This window comes from Sinocyclocheilus rhinocerous, unplaced genomic scaffold (assembly GCF_001515625.1).
Source record: "Sinocyclocheilus rhinocerous isolate Xijiao unplaced genomic scaffold, SAMN03320098_v1.1 scaffold61, whole genome shotgun sequence".
Lineage (NCBI taxonomy): Eukaryota > Metazoa > Chordata > Actinopteri > Cypriniformes > Cyprinidae > Sinocyclocheilus > Sinocyclocheilus rhinocerous.
This window is the reverse complement of record NW_015640445.1, coordinates 2,590,398-2,596,167: the sequence shown is the minus strand read 5'-3', so window position 1 is coordinate 2,596,167 and position 5,770 is coordinate 2,590,398. Positions and strand designations below refer to the sequence as shown.

The following is a 5,770-nucleotide window of genomic DNA, read 5'->3' as shown; positions in this document are numbered from 1 at the left end:
TGTATATTAACACTTCTATGTAGGTAACAATCACTGTAATGCAAGTATATCAAATATTGTATTTTTTTATGGAACTGTGGTGTTTACAACACAATGTGAGTGTACATGTGCAATGTAACCATTATTTATATTTTTAAATATTTATCTGAAAGTACACGTTTTGTGATCTCTATTACATTTGTTTATTTTCAAGAGCATTTGATAATGTGCTGCCTTGTTCGCTACAGTATGTACAGTACTATGTAACAATGTTAGAGTTACATCATCTTTAATGTTGTACTCCTAAATGTTTCATTAGCTACACTCACTACACAATACCGAATCTTTTAACTGGAGCCACTTTTGTTTTCATTTTTTTTCATTGTGTGACACTGATTTCAGGCATGAGTAAGAAGCATGTTTGTGATTATGCAGAATACAAAGATGAGGCCTGTTTACATGAATGCCAAGGCCACTGCTCAATGGGAAAAGTGGCTCTGTTTTATGCACAGAAGCATTTACTTTCTCCATTCAGCTTATATAGCGAAATAAAGGAATAATTGTAAATCACTTTTTGCCTTTTGGTTTTGAAAATTGCATTATTACCACAACATTACAAACTAAAAGTGTTTCACAATTTTCATAAAAGTTGAATTATTTTAACTCGGATGCCATGTTTTTAGAATGCCATGATATGTGAGACACTTCAACAGACACAACAAGCAAATGTGTCCGTTTAGCACAAATTTACATAGAAAAACAATGGAAAAGCAGCACAGTGGAATGCAAAAATGCATTCGGAATAAATGACTATTTAGACTGTTGTGTGTTATATAAATACTGTAAAAAATTAAGCAAGCAGGTTAAGTCAACTCAACCTTATTTAGCTCAAGTCATCCACTCAAGTGAAAAGCATGATTATTTATGTGTGTTAAAGGAAACCGATGGTTCAGTCACTTTCTGACCTGGCACATATTGTTGGTAACCAGATCAGTGAGAAGCACTTTATCCAGCTTACTTCCTACATTCCCTGAATCAGCGGCCTGGCCTGCTAACTAAAACCCTGCACTGTCTCTGCTCAAGAGCAGATGTCAACCAATCACAAACTATCACATTTTCTCCTTATAATATATAGCCTATAATAAATAGTCTAAACACATTTGTAGTCTATATATATAATCTAACAATGGGGCATGATGGCCTGAAGATATCATAGATATCAACTTTTTGAAAAATTAAATAAACAAACAGCTTTCCAAAAATGCATTTTCAGAGCAATTCGATTTTAACCTAACAATTACCTCCACACATAAACTCAACTGTTGCGGACATTATCCTGTTAGCTGTGACCATGAGGCCTTAATGGATCGCGTGCGCTTTTGCTGAGCAGATAATCCCTTATATTTCAACCTATTACTGCCTCTATCATGATCTCGAGCATCTGTACCAGCAGCACTCATCTGGTCAGCGCCGAGCTTCCCTTGTCGTCACTAATGTCATTGATATCCTTACCAAACTCCATATTCTCTTCATCTACCTGGCTGTGGCCCCTGAGATGGTGGACTCTCAACAAGGATGGTTGGCTGGGCTGTTCATGGGACTTGGAGCAGTCTTATGTGTCTTAGTTCTGACCTGTAAAGGATTGATGTCTCCAGATTACCTGCGCTATGCTGGGCTGGCAAGCTGGCTGTCCCAGACTGTACAGGTATTGGGAGGTTTGGCATATGGGTTGGAGAAGGACCAGTCCTGGTATGTGCTCTTCACCCTGTTCGCCACCTACACGCTATTGCCCCTACCTCTACTATGGTCCATCTGCATAGGGTTCTTCACCGCTGCCTTGCACCTGTTGGTGGATGCCCTTAGGAATTACAATGACACAGCCATTGTTAGAAAGGTAAAGAAGGTTCCATGCTCAAGCTCAAAGCTCATCAAACCTCAAAGTTCACTTTCGATTCTCACCTTAGTGTCAAAAAGTAAAGGAAATCAGTGCTTCTTTGAAATCAAATATGACCACAAGAACTATCCTTGAGATATGGTGTAAGTCCATGAGAGTTTCATGCATCTATCAAGTTGTACTTGGTCTTCTTTTTGATAAATGCTTCATTATTATGACATATGAATAAACCATCATCTCAAGACAATCTTTCACCACTTGTCAACTTGAAAGATCAATACAAGAATTAATGAAGCTTGTCTTGTTCATTTCAGTAACTGTGCTAACTTTTACTCTTGGTTTTCTTTCAGTTACTAGCAAAAGGTCTGTTGTACATGGGTATGAATACCGCAGGGCTGTTCATCCACTACTTATCGGATCGTGCCCAAAGGCAGGCATTCCTTGAGACACGGCGTTGCATTGAAGGACAAGTCAAAATGGAACGTGAGAACCAGAGACAGGTTTGAGATTCCTGAGTTAATGAGATATTCTTAGATCACTACTGAAACTTCTAAAGAAAAGAGGAATCATTTTGCATTAGGAGTGGTTGGTCATGTCCATTCTTCCTCGATTTATTGCCACGGAGATGATTGGTGATATGACTGCTATGGATGATGAATTGCTTCCTCAACAGTTTCATAAGACCTACTTTCATCAGTACAAAGATGTCAGGTACGTGTAGCTTCCTATGCAGTACTATTTTCAATACATTTAGGTTGCAAGAATGCACCATGAAATTAACATGTATGTGGTCTCGTCTCAGTATCCTGTTTGCTGATATAAAAGGCTTCACCTCTCTCTCCATGACCATGTCGGCTCAGGATTTGGTGCGCACACTCAATGAGCTGTTCGGTCGCTTTGATCGCCTTGCCGAGGTGAGAAAGATTAACCTTTGAGTTTCACAGGCAGTTGGAGAAAAGGGATATGGGCAATCTCTTACTGTAGTGTACTGTATTGGAAGCAATGTTGCAATGTTGGAAGCTTATTGAACGATATCTTTTGATATTTAAGGAGAATCACTGCATGAGGATAAAGATTCTTGGAGATTGTTATTACTGTGTGTCTGGAGTCCCAGAGCCCCAAACTGCACATGCTCGCTGCTGTGTGGAGATGGGTCTGGCAATGATCAACACTATACGGTGTGTATGTTACGTGATTTGTACAACTACTTAAAGGTTTTATCTATAATTATCAATGTTTCTCCTTCTCCCAGTTTAATGTGCAGAGATTATAAGTAACCCTTTCATACATTTATTTCCTCCAATGTGTTGCTCTTGCACTTTCATAGATCTTTTGTAGGTGTGTCCAATCCTTCTCCTGGAGGTCCATTGTCCTGCAAAGTTCAGGTCCAACCCTACTTAAGTACACCTGAACCAACTAGTCAAGGTCTTCAGGATTACTGAAAACATCATGTTGGGGCAGGTTGGAGCTGAACTCTGTAGGACGTTGACCCCCCCCTGGAGTGGGATTGGACACCCCTGATATTTTGGAACATTCATATTCTATTTTTCCTGCGTTTTTGTTGATGTTCTGTAGTGATTTAAGTCTAATTCTGCTGATGAAAACAAAAGAGATTTTGATGTTAAGCTTCCCTCTCTCTTTGTCAGTTATGTACGTAAGGAACTGAAGAGAGATGTGGACATGCGTATCGGCATCCACTCTGGCTCGGTTCTGTGTGGGGTTTTAGGTCTACAGAAATGGCAGTTTGATGTGTGGTCTTGGGATGTAGATGTTGCCAACATGCTAGAGGCTGGAGGAATCCCAGGGCAAGTACCCCAGATCATTAGCATGGCCATATGTTTAGCCGAATACAATTGATATCAGAATAATAAATCAAATTGTATAATAATAGGAGGATTCATATATCACGAGCGACCCTGGACTGTCTAGCGGGGGTATATGAGACAGAAGAAGGTCGAGGCTATGAGCGGAATGAGTTTTTACGCAAACACAAGATCGACACTTTTCTGATCTGCCATACGCCACAGGAAGACAAGGAGCCCCCTAAAGTACGGAGGACCAGCAAAGATGAGATGACATGGAGTGCTGAGCTTCCTTTTGATAACATCATTGGAATGAACTGCGTGAGTCTGGGTTGGTTTCATAAACCTTCCTTAGATCTGAATGCCCTCTCTAGTTAGTCATAAGATGTAAAGTTATCAAATCTGTTAAATAGTGCCACACTATGTTATTCAGTGTATCCTTTAGTAACTTTATCACCAGCATCAGTGGCATGGTCCATTACATTAGAAAATAATTTATAAGTAGTCTCTTGTTTGTAAAACCAAACATAAACATGTCTGTCATCATTTACTAACCCTCCACTTGTTCCAAACCTGTGTGAGTTTTTTTGATTCTGTAGCACACACACACAAAAAAGCCATTTTGAAGAATGTTGGAAACCAAACAGTTGACGGTAGCCATTGACTTCTGCAGTATTTGTTTTTTCTCCATACTATTGAAGTCAATGGCTACGTGCAACAGTTTGGTTACCAGCATTCTTCAAAATATCTTCTTTTGTGCTCAACAGAAGAAAGAAACAGGTTTGGAACAACTTGAGGGTGAGTAAATGATGACAGAATTTTAATTTTTGGGTGAACTGTCCCTTTAATATGGAGGTCTATGTTCAAGGCAAAAATATGTTTTTTGAGTTATTAATATGTCTAAATTGTCGTATTAATGTTGGAACTACTCTTCATGGTTATGCATTACAGACATAATTTTTTAATCATTGACTATACTTAGCAGATAGCTAACATTTATCAAGGTTCTGCGCCTTGCCCTATAGACTTCAAATGTAAGAATATTACTGTAAACAAGATTTTTGTTAAACAGCGAGTTGAGCTCCTAATTAAGAATGTTTGTTTATAAGCCAATGCCAATGATTATTTTCATGTTATGTCTGATAACCAATAAATGGCTGATATTAAAAATCTATACAATTTTGTCTAAATAATTCACTAAAAAAGTGTTTTAAATGCTTTATATTCCAATATCAATCAGTATGATTAAAAAGAAAACTAATAACCATTATCTTTCTCTATTAATAATTGTTATAGTTTTTTTTTTTTTATCAATTGAAATACATGCAATGCTTTTTGTAATGTCATCTTTTAGATCTTAGCCACTTTCACCAATGGCTCCCTGGTGCAGCTGCCCAATCAGATTACTCTTCATTGTGTCGGGTCTCGAGAAATCAACAAGAGAATCAAGCAAGCCATCGAGGTGCGCAGTAGTGAGCGAATGCGCAAAGAACACATCACACCCTTCACGCTGGTCTTCAAAGACAGACACATTGAGGGAAAGGTATGGGCCGCCGAAGAACAGCTTTAATACTTTGTATAGCATTTTTGCTTATAAGTAGGCCCACACAAAATTTGATCGTTCAGTTTTCTCAGATGCGAGATGAGATGTTCAAGTCCAACTCGGCCTTCTCTTTCCTAATGCTCCTCTTCATCATGGCCGTTCAGGCCCTCATCCCCTCACCACAGTGAGTTATTACTCTTCTCTCAAAAGCCTAATGCGCACTTTATTTGATATGTGAAATGTAGCAGCATTGCATTTTCAGTATTGTTCTGTCCCACAGAATCTGTCCTATGGTAATCCAGTTTCTAGTATTCCTGTTTGTCTACATGCTACTGCTTCTGGTAACACTGGCTGAGGAATTTAAGCGCTCCCCACCGTACTTACAGCACCTGTGCTGCTTGATCCACGAGACCAAGAGCATCCGTAACCTGCTCAACCTCACCTCTATTGCTATTAACTTCAGGTGTGGCCTCCTGTGATATTGTGAGTGCCAGAATTTATAGTTGTTTGGGCCAAATTAAAATGCTTCTCTTAACCTGTCTATCTTTTTTT

At 39.0% G+C, this 5,770-nt stretch overlaps 1 pseudogene; it reads left to right on the top strand.

Moving 5' to 3' along the window:
- The first annotated feature begins 383 nt into the window (after positions 1-383).
- Positions 384-5,770, top strand: part of LOC107752808 (adenylate cyclase type 8-like) — a 6,548-nt pseudogene continuing 1,161 nt past the window's right edge.